Source organism: Polistes canadensis, unplaced genomic scaffold (genome assembly GCF_001313835.1).
Source record: "Polistes canadensis isolate GaletaPanama2010 unplaced genomic scaffold, ASM131383v1 scaffold_85, whole genome shotgun sequence".
Taxonomy (NCBI): Eukaryota; Metazoa; Arthropoda; class Insecta; order Hymenoptera; family Vespidae; genus Polistes; species Polistes canadensis.
Genome location: NW_014569632.1, coordinates 301230 through 313181, shown reverse-complemented (window position 1 = coordinate 313181; position 11952 = coordinate 301230). Strand labels below are relative to the sequence as shown.

The 11952-nt window shown below is 37.5% G+C and overlaps 1 protein-coding gene across 13 annotated transcripts in view; it reads left to right on the top strand.

Annotated features, from left to right (window-relative positions):
* Positions 1-11952, top strand: part of LOC106786843 (E3 ubiquitin-protein ligase MYCBP2) — a 206605-nt gene that overhangs the window by 33418 nt on the left and 161235 nt on the right. The window lies entirely within an intron of this gene.

Sequence of the window (11952 nt, the reverse complement as noted above, 5' to 3'; positions counted from 1 at the left end):
TTTCTATACATGTGTGCATGTGTGTCTCATCGTTCGTAAACATTTATTTAGCAAAGTTTTTAAAAGATAACTTAGTATATATATAAATTTTCCATGTATTATTTGATTCATCGGGATACGTCGTCGCGTCATTCTTATTTCCGGCAGGAAAGTTGCATAAAAGAATAAATATGTAATTTTATATTCTAGAAATAAAACAAAAAGAATAGAAGGAAAAAAGAAAATATAGTCCAAGCTCGAAAGTGTACAGTTTTTTTTTTTTACGTAACTTCGGTTAAACTAGCGACCAAACGACGAGGAGGAGGAGGAGGAGGAGGAGGGGGAGGAGGGGTTGACGTTACGAGTATTTCAGGTTATATGTGGCTAACTGCTTTTTGACTCTCTCGTGTTAATTAAACGGTGATTAATTATGTCGAGAGGTTTGATAAAAAGCTTTAGCTTGTGCTACCTGCGTAAAGTTACGGGACGGTAGTTCGTTCAAAGCCACGTTGTTGAATCGTTTATCGTTACCGTCGTTGCAAAGTGTGTGCCAGTTTTATTCATTATTATTATTATTATTATTATTATTATTAATATTACAAAATATTTTTATTAATTTTCACGGTCAAGGGAAACCGCGTTGCACACTGCTTCCGAAATCCGAAAATGTAGCCGAAAAAAGTTAGAAATTCAGTGTTCATGTAACTTTTTATCATGATTAACATTTTTATCATACGTTTGATGAATCCTTTAGCATCTTTGTCAACTATTTTTTTTTATTAATAAATAATTATGCACCCCACACACCTTTAAATATTATCATATGACTCGTTGCATTCCGAAAATTACGGGATCCTTTTATTGGGTAATTATTCCATTCTTGTTTTACTTTTTTTCTCATTTTTCTCGTCAAAGAATTTAGGTTACACGCGTATCATGCTACTCGGATAATTCTATTTACATTATGAAATCTACGTACGAGAATGATAATTTATATAACGCGCATCGAGATTATTTCGAATATTTGTTTTCTTAGAAAAGCATGCGCGTTCGTTCTTCGTCTCTTTGTAAAAATGATTATTTATCAATAAAAATAAAATATATATCTCGAGATGAGATAATGCTGTTCAAAACAATTCTAATATATTTTTAAATTAATCTAAAATTTCAGTATTAAACACGTCATTTGGATGCATTATCGGTGCACTTCGTTAAGAGATGATTCGTGTTTGATTTCGTTTGATTTCGCGATTCGAGATACGACAATTTTGCAATTAGATTTTAATTTTTAAATAAACGTCCTCTTTTCTTTTTTTCAATGTTCGAGGGCAAATTTTTCGATGCGCTTCAGGTATTCCCAATGAAAAGTTAACTCGTTCTAAATTCCTTGCTTGTTACTCTGTGCGTGTGTGTGTGTGTGCTTTTTGTTTCTTTTTTCTTTCGTTCCATTTCTAATTATTTTAGTTTCGCACGAGGATATTTTTTCTAAACAACTATAACGCAACCTACTTTTTCGTAACATTTGTATTTGTGAGAACTTTATTCCCCGACAGCTACGAAAGCACCTTCTTCTTCTTCTTCTTCTTCTACTTCTACTTTTTTATGTTTTTTTTGATTATGTATTTTTTCTTCTGTTATACGCGTTAGGACGCCTCGACCTCTTAAACTTTCTCGTTAATACGACATTTTTCGCGTTTTCTCGTCTCTCTCCTGGAATAAAAGTTTCCTTTCTTTTTCTCTCTCTTTCTTTTTAACGTGCACCTTATTATTTCTTTTTCTATCCACCCTCCCCACTTGTTACTTATATATATATATATACAAAAACATATACACACACACACAAACAGAAAGTTTTCCATTTGGTGCAGCGTGTCATTCTGCATAACGTTACGTCGCGTATAAAATCCCGAAAGAAATCTCACGCGAATGATCGCTAAAAACTCGACTTTTTTTTCACCTTTTAACTTAACAGTTAGTCTAGAAAGACCTCGAGAATGATTCAAACCCTTTTAGCATAATATACTCATTCCAGATAAGAACTCCTGTGATCGATTTGTCGTCCACCTCGTTTGTCTTTTAAAACCTGACAAATCATAATTTCGTATGAGTACCATACTTTTGCGAACGAATTAAACAAATGAAAGATTATTATTATTATTAATTTTTAATGATAAAATTTAACAGGGAACTTGGACATGAAAGAAGTAGAACTTAGTTTGATTAGTTGATAGTTGATAGTTGATAGTTCAAACTAAGTTCTACTTCTTTCATGTCCAAGTTCCCTGTTAAATTTTATCATTAAAAATTGTAATTTTTNNNNTATATATATATATATATATATATACAGAGAGGAAGTTATTTGTGTGTATGAAGTTTACTTTAAATTAATCCAAATTTACGTTCTCTACTTAAATTCACAATCCCATAGTACACGGATCAACAAGTGTTTCTCCTCGGTCGCGTCACCCTGAAAGAGTTCCGCAAAAAAAAAAGAAAAAGAAAAAAAAAAGAGGCATTTGAGAGTTCCGTTCACTTTCCACTTACTTTTTTCTTTAATCTCTCCTACATATTTGACGGTAATTTCAATTTTTCCATTAAAGGATGTACGACAAACGAGAAAAAAGGGAGAGGACTCTGTTTTACGTTTAGAACAAATTGGGACTTACGAACCAAAAAAAAAAAGAATATGCACCGATCGATCCTATCCGAGGATCTCACTCACCACCCTTGTCCCTTTTTTCTAATTTGTTCTTTTTTCTACTTTTTCTACTTTTTTCTTTTTTTTCGGATGCATTCTCTTTTATTCGGCGTTGTTTTTAAATGGGTCGGCCGACAAGCAGCAGCAGCCAGCAGCAGCACGTGGAATCTCGTTTCGAGGTTATACCTGGTAGAGAGGAAGAGGTGGAGAACGAGGAGGGGTAGTTACCCATGATGTGCAATGTGCAATGTGCAATGTGCAGGCAGGCAGGCAGGCACCCAGTTCAATTCGAAAAAACTTTCGAGTGCCCTCTCGTCCGCGTATTTTCACTCAGATTCGAACGATCGAGTTAATTAAAAAACGTCAGACAGAAGGGAAAGAGCAGCCGAAGGGTTGGGGGAGGAGAAAAAGGGTGAAAGGGTGAGGCTTAAGCTGTGTGTGTGAGAGAGAGAGAGAGAGAGGGGAAGAGAATGAATTCCATTTTCTGCAATTTCTTCGTCTTTTGTTTAGTCTCTCCTTTTTTTTTCTTCTATACATTTCTCTTTTCTTTTTTTTTTGTTCTTTCTTTCTTTCTCTTGTTTTATCCTGTCTTCGTTCTGTTCTTTTCGAAAGGTTATATACGAATCTAGTGATTTTTCTCAATGGTTTTGTTAAAATACTTTCTTTCTAGTTGCGTTCCCTTTCACCCAACTCCCCACCCCCCTCCCGTTCGTTTCCTTCTCATTGTCAATTGTAAAAAGGGACAAGGACGTTTGCGAAAAATAAAAAAGGATAAGGGGACAAGGGAATGAACGAATGTCAAGAGTCAGGACAGGCGCCAGTAACGTCACGGCTGCTTTCCATAGAACATTCAACACGGTTGCATTCGTTTTCGATGCATCCAATAACGTCTAACACGAGAAGAAACCAACCAACCCCCGTCCCCCCATGAAACTCATCGTCTTTTACTTTCATGGGATTGCTTAAATCTCTTAGATTCGTTATTTGTAACTGTAGAACTACAAACTGGGGCATTTACCCCACGGTTTTCTGATCCTAAAAATTGTTCTGCACTAATATCAATAATCAGACTTTTAAGTACATGAAAATTTTTTGTTTTTTTTGTCCATGTCAAAGAGAATTGTGAAGAGAGGAAATTCAATTTTATTAAAGTTTAATTGGTAAAAACTTGATAGAAATAAATTAAAGTACTGAAAAACGATCAAATCTTCATTTAATTTAGGTAGATATCTCCCCATTAAGTAGTTCTACGGTTAATAATTTAGGTGTTCTGAATTTTGTTCTATAGGGTTCCCTTCGAAAACATGTTTATTAACGATTAGTGTAATTTTTAAACATTTTACTTACATATTATTGCTGCGATAAATTATTAGGAAATTTCTATTCGTTGATATTGTTACCCGTTAGCATTTTAGGATCGATTAAATGCATCCTAAAAAATATGATTGATTGTTAAAATATAATAATCAATATTAAGAGAAGATAATTGAAATAATGAGTTCCACGTTGAACACGCGTGGGTGGGGGTGGGGGGTGGGTGGTATGCAGGTGGTTGTGTTATACTTTGTTTGTAAAAACCCGTTAAGATTCTCGACGGTAAAGTAAGTTGAATTTTATCGGAGTAAACTTTTCTTCGTTCGTCTCTCTCTCTGTGTGTGTTGGGTGGGTGTCACGTGCATCGGCGTAAATTTCACCTACCGTGTTTCTCTTCGTATCTTCTTCCAAGGGTCCTCGTCTACTGCACACACACACACACCGAGTTGCATTAAGAAAGGGAGGAAAAAAAATTGTCTGTGCATCCGCGTGCACGTAAGCTACTTGGATTCTCTGTACGTTCATCTTGCACTACCCCTCCCACTCCCACGTACAACACACACACACACACAGAGGCGCATATAACACGGTGCATTTTTAAGGGAAAAATATTAGCAATAAATTCGAGCTTCTCCTATTATTCTTCTCTAGTGTGTCCCTTCTCTTTCCTTCTTATACTATTTTCTTCCCTTTTTTTTCTCTGTCTTTTTCTGCACCATTTCTTTCATGCTTTCGAGACGAACATTATGTTATCAGAATTTTTCCTTATACGTGAAAGCTTAATATTTAGCTTTTAAAGATGAAATTTGATTTTTTTAAACCTGTCCACGTATATTGAGATGGTAACAGAAAGTAGATATACAAACATATGAAAGTGTACAATATTAAAGTCAAGATTCAAACGTGTTTACAAAACCTATAAGATTTTTTTTTGACTAAGTGCCTTACACTCGACGTTACTCTCTCTCTCTCTCTTTCTCTCTCTTTTTATTTCTTTCCTTGTTCCGTTATATACATATATACATATATGCATAACTCTTAAGTGGACCTATAACGGGGCAAAATGTAAATCAAACGAGATATCTCAGCAACAGCTCGTTCATTCGTTCACATAAGTGAAAGAGAAAGATAGAAAGAGAGAGAGAGAGAGAGAGAGAGAGAGAGAGAAAACCATAGAAATTGAATTCGAACTTTGGTAATCGATTTCCCATTTGGAAGTACAACGAACCCTGATTATAACGAAATATGATTGTAGCAAGGGGACCCTTCCCTTTCGTTAGAGAAAAGGGAAAATTATAGATACTGATATCGTTCTACGTATAATAAAAAGTATTAAAATTAATTATGTTATACGAAGAACAATCTAATAGACTGTGAACGATATAATATAATTCGATAACGAACGATTTCTTATATTAGTCTTCTTTGTAACCTAAATACGAAACGGTGAACTTTTAACATTTTGTGTGCACAGAGTATCTTTATCGATTATATTAAAATAACTCTATGAAAATGTAATCGTTGTGTTGTTACATGCACGATTTTCCGGTATGTACAATGTACGATACTTACACATACATATTGAGTGTATAGGTGGTTCGCATAGGTGTATGTATTTGTCGGATAAATGTACGAAATGAACGAGAGGTGACATTTGAAATCCTCTTTGCAAATAAGCACTTCTCTTTTTCTATCTCTCTCTCTCTCTCTTTCTATCTGTCTGTCTGTCTGTCTGTCTCATCTCAACTCAACTTTAGAAACGTCGACTACGTTTGGAAAGAAACGTTGGTTAAATGTATTTTGCATGACGTATTACCTAGAACCGTGAGTGCTGCACACGCGTATAAATATTTATGCACGATACTAATGCGCGCGAGTGCGCGCGCACAAGACGATACTTTGCTATTCTCGAGATCCTTTTCGATATACTCTTTTACGTGTAGCATATTTTTACTCGAGAAAAAAATCTTTAAGTATCTCGCACACTTTTAAGTGTCATACAAGTTAATTCTCATAATTTTTGTTATTTCGATTACCTTTTTCAGCTTGTTTTCTCTTCTAACCATCGTTCATTTAAATAAATTTTCTTATCTTTTTACTTGACTATCATTGTTTTAGATATTATTTGTTATAAAAAATATTTGTAAAAGATATTTGTTGTTGTTGTTTTATAAATTTGAAAAAATGAACAAATTTTCAATGATTTTGCACACGTGTAAAAGATGAAATATTTTAAGATGCATTGTTTATTCGAAAAGAGATATGTTTTAATATTAGTTGGGGAAAGTTACCCCCTTCTAAAGGAAGAAGGGGGTTAGAGAATGTTTTATACTAATCCATTTGGTTCGAACGAAGTCACGAAGATATTCGATGAGAATTCAGCAATTTTCTTTGGATCCTTAGAATGACGTATCTTCTCTGTTAGTATCCAGCTAAGAAAATCCTTTTGCCACTTTGCTGAACGCGGACCTAGGTGCAAAATAATACCCAATGTAGGTAACCTTTTTGTTACGTTACGATCCGACGCTGACAGAACATTTATCAATGTCGGCCGAATGTTCGTTCGTTCGATCGTGGCTTACCGTTTAGGATAAAAATCCGAAAAGAAACCGAAAATCTTGGGAATAACGTGGATGAACAGCTGCTTAATACAGGATTTTCAACATCGTCCAAGTTGTGTCTTTTATGTTCTCCCTCTCTCTCTCTTTTTTTCTTAATCTTTTCTATTTTGCAGCAAATATTTTCAACAACAATTTGATTAATCCTAATTCGGTAGTATCACAATTCCTAATTTTTCCCCTTTTTCGTATTTTATTTGAACCAATTTTCAACAGTAATTCTGCCAATTAACCAGACTTAATATTTCAACAACAACAACAACCAAAAAATACAACAAAAATTGATTCGATCATCCAAGTAAGATGAGAAATTTTCGGTTTCTTAAATGAGTATAAAAAGAATCAGAACACGTTAAAGTAGTGGTGGTGGTGGTAAGTTAGTCGGTAACGTAGCTGGATAAGTAAGTGCGACTATACGGGGTTGAGGAGGACTTAAAAAGGGGTTGGGTGTGGGGGGATGGGGTTGAATGTTAGGAAAGACGGCAAACGGCGGCACCGTTTAGGAAGAAGCGAGAATCGGGGCTTTCCTTTTATATTAAAGTCGGAACTCTCTTGCGGAATTGAAATACTGAAAAGTAGGTGGTGGTACGAGTTGAGGGGTAGGAGAGTTGAGAGGGTGGAGAGTTATCCGAAAGAGGGAACGTGCGAGCTAGTCATAGAGAGTAAACGTCGAGTAGAAAGAAAGAGAGAAAATGAGAGAGAAAATGAGATAGAAAGAGAGAGAGAGAGAGAGAGAGAGAGAGAGTCTCTCGTACAGAGTAATTAAAAGTCTGAAAACTCCCTAAGTCGCCTCAGACTGGGCGTAATTTGTAAACGCGTTCTTTCCTTCCCCCCCTACCCCCTACCCTCACTTTCCATCGTGCAGAAAAGAGTTCAAAGTAAGAGAAAGAAAGAGAGGAATATAAAGAAAGAGACTCGCCAGTGACACTTATTCGACCTCCCCCCCTTCCCCTACTCCTCTTATTTTTTCCACCCCTCGCACTTGGCTAGCACCAACCCTACATTCTCACGCGTGTGTATATTTTCCTACCCTTTTTCTCTCGTATACGAATATACCGAGAACGACTTTCCCTCATTCGTTTTTCTTTTTCGTTTATACTCATGCAACGTTTACTTTCTCTATTTCTATTATTTCTATTTTCAAGGTAGAGAAAGTTCTTTTTGTCTTTTTTTTTCTTTTTTTTGGGGATCTTGATATCAATATTTTTCTTTATCCAATTTTCTATTGGATAATAAATCGTTCCTAGAAATAATAATACAGAACAAAGTCCTAATAAAAAGAAGAAGAAGAAAAAGAAGACAATTTTCTATTATTTTAAAACAATGGTTTCCTATATTTAAAACCGATTCACGGGGCGAGGGATGATGGTGGATATCTTACTTTGTTTGTTAAAAAAATCGGTGTTGAATTTCGATGATACCTTTTGCGTTTAAACAAAATTTCGCACAGCTGTTAGGTTTAATATTTTAACGCACGTTAGGTTGGTTGGTTGGTTGGTGGTCTATGGGATGAAAGCTGGTGGTGGTTGCGGTGCGCGATGGTGCATGGAAAACGCGTTTTGCCTGGATTTGCTTTAGTTTCTTTTTTTTACCTCGATGGAATAAAAGTTTCAACGAACGAGTGAAGAGAAAAGAGAAAAAGAGGATGAGGATGAGGATGAGGATGAGGATGAGGATTGGACGGTGAGAGAACGAGGATAATAGTAGGCCGTTGACGAAGCGGTTTTCGGGGGTAAAGAAAAATGCGAGAAGGGTGGCGGAAGGAACGTTTAGGTTGGATACGTCGGCCAGGGGTGGGGTGCGGGGGATGGGGAATGCTAGGGGATTGAAGTGAAGGTTGGTTGGAAAAACGTAGGGTAAACGTAGAGTGGGGAGATCCGGAGCTTTTAAAAAACGGAATATGAGCGAAGTGTCGGACGATGAAAGGATGGATGCAACGCTTTGAAGCTCGATATCCGTACTATCTACTCTCTCTCTCTCTCTCTCTCTCTCTCTCTCTTTCTATCTATCCGTCTCTCTTTTTCTCATAAATTCGTGTACGCTTCACGCTTCTCTTTCCACATGTTCGAGCTAGAAGCAACGTCATAGTAAAGAGAGAAAGAGAGAGAGAGAGAATGTGTGTGCAGACGTGGTGTCGTGAGGTGAGGTGAGGTGAGGTGAGGTGAGGTGAGGTGCAGTGCAGTGCGGTGCGGAACGGTGCATCGAGTTTTTCCTGCCGGCGGCTTTTGAACGAACGTTGATAAAGAGGAAAGGAAGGAAGGGTATGGGTGGGGAAAGGTTGGGGTGGGTTTGGATGAAGAGAAGTGGTGAAAAAATATGGGCAAAGCGCGCGGCAGCCCGATGGTGACGTTCCAGTGTCGGACGTTTCGAGGTTTGCCGCGAGAAACGAGAGAAACACGGGGCTGGGGCTGGGGCTGGGGGGTGGGAGGGGGACTGTGTACGCAAAGAGAGTGAAATAACTGCTGGAAATATAGATAGATGGATGGATAGGAAAAAAAAGAGAGGGGGACAAGGAAAAAATATAAAAATAAAAAAAAGGGATAGTAAAAGAAAAAACGAAATGGCCAAAATTACAGGTGCGAGCAGGGGGGGGAGGGTAGTGGGGTAACGTTCGATTACCTTTTGTCGCCCCCCTTCCCACCAGTTCGTTTCTGAATCCTGGCTAATTAAAGTTCGTTGCTCACGGCCGTATGCCGAAAGTCGCGTTCAAGCGAAAACAACCCCTATCTAACTCCCACCCCCCCATTTCTGCCTAGTTTCAATCCTCCCACGTCTCTGAACCGGCGACGATCCGTTGCTGCGTGTGTACAACACGCGTGTAAATGAAAAAAAAAAAAAAAAAAAAAAAAGGGGAGACGAAGGAGGAGGAGGAGGAGGAGGAGCAGGAGGAGGAGTGCAAAGTGTAGGAACAAAAATACGCGCGAGTGGAAAAACTCGGTCTGCTCGGCAAGCACGATCGTCAAGGCTCAAAGGTAACTTGTCGACCCTTTGACCCGACTTTTTCATTCTTTTTCTTTTCCAACCGCTCTCCTCTCCTCTCCTCTCTCTCTCTTTCTCTCTCGTTTTTTCCCCCTTTGGCTCTGCCTATTTCATTTTCTTTCTTTTTTTGTGTTTTGTTTTTACGAGCTATGATGGGTTTACACGCTTTGTCGCCGCGCTCTTTTGGTAGTTTTTTTTTTAAATATTTTTTGTTTGTTAGAGCGTGTCGGTAGTGAATTTTGGAAATCACATCTGCTTAATGAAAAGTTCATGAAATTAATGTTGATTGTAAAATATCGTTTGAAGTATATTATATAAAAGTTATGTGTTCTGATCAGTTCATACTCTTGTACACACACAGACACACATCATAACACTATAAATAATATATGTATATATATATTATAGTAGGGGTATATACACGTTGCTTTATCGTGTTTTCATATTTTCATATTTGCACGGTTCTACTAGATCTTTCTTATCTCCTTTCGTTTCGTTTCGAATTTGACCTCCATCTTTCCAATGAAATATCGCAAAGACCCCTCGAATAACGTTTTTAGAGAAAAATTCTACTAACCTATAGTATATACTCTATGTACATATATATATATATATATAGATATGCTGGTACCTTTAGACGTAAACCCGACATATCTATTTGTAGTAGTGGTGACAGCGTCAAGTGCATACTCGTAAATCGTTCGTCCGCACTAAACCACGTGCGTTTTGTTAGAAAAGTACGAAGGTACCAGGATCGTATTTATGTCAGCGATACATTTAACAACCATTGACATAGAATTTTATAGGTTTCAGTTTCGAAAAGACGATACGGGTTCGCGCAATACTCTTTGACTCTTTTTCTTCTTTTTTTTTTTTTTTTTCTCGGGAAAAACGTTATAGAAATCTACCAGCAGCAGCACCCTGCACCGTAGATACAAGGTGCAGCCATGTAATCGGATCTTTATAACACGTTGGTACTCGTTCGTAGAAAGCGAGGATTAGAGAACCGTCTTTTCTCCATTTTATCGTGCCACGAGAACCGTACTACGTAGTTAGTTCGCCAGTTCAACATTTTTCTAGGATAAAGATGCAAGCCCTTTGACGTGATTCGATTCGATTCGAATTCGAATTCGAATTCTGCAACGGGGAAAACTGAGTCACAGCAATGCGTCGAAAGATAAAAAAAGAAAAAGATAAAAAAAGTAAGTAGGAGATGGGGGGGGGGAGGAGGAGAGACGAAGTCTATTGAAAGATCGAATATCATTTTGTTCTTGATTCTGACGAAGTCTACGAGAAATAGAGAATGTTCGCGAATGCAAGAGGATTGAATTTTCCTCGCAAATTATACACCACCCAAGCTAAAATATATTTCTCTACACTAGGAATTTTATATTTATTTTCCCTTTTTGTTCATTTTCAAATTCTATTCTTCATATATATCATTCTTTTTCGTATTATATTTAATTTAGATTTTTAGATATATATGTAGGATTCGTGAAAAAAATTCGGCTGTTGGACTGACTACTGGACCGGGACTCGAAAATTCGGATCTTCCGCTTTTCGGGCGACTGTTTTTTATCCATTGAGCTATCCAGGGCCCACCGTCCAGTCTCATCTCGAATGTTTAATTAAGTATTTGGCATGAGGGGCTCGTGTCCCACACTCTACCTCCCTGCAACAACATTCGATACTGAATTTTCCATCATTTTTAAACTTCTTTTTAAACAATTTATCCTTTTTACGTCTTCACACATCGTAATTACATCGTTAATCCTAAAATCGCTGCATGGGGCGCTTAAAATGGCCGTCTGTGTTTAGTTCCCCAGCCAACCGTTCAGCGTCGCTACTAACGCCTAACCTCTTTTTGATAGATCTTCAATTAATTATTTTTTTCTCGTTGTTGCACGATCGTAGAAGTTTGTTACAAAGCAAACCTCCATCCCAACTGAGTCCCCATTTATAGGATTCGTGAAAAAATTGGGCCGTTGAACTGACCCCGGACCGGGACTCGAACCCACGAATCTTTTTTCGCTTTTCGGGCGACTGTTCTTTATCCATTGAGCTATCCAGGGCCTACCGTTCACAAATCTCTTCACGAATGCTTATTTAAGTATTTGGCATGGATGCACTTGCATCCCACACATATATATATATATGTTTTTCTTCCATATTTATAACTTTTCGTTCATTTTCGTTTCCCACCCTGTCGATTCTCGATGCGTACGAGTTTGTAATGGCATCCATGTGGAATGATATATAAATGGATTTGTTTGTTACACGCGAGAATGGGTGAAGATTTTTTTGTGGAAAATTCGAACGAACAAACGAACGAGAGAGAGAGAGAGAGAGAGAGAGAGAGAGAGA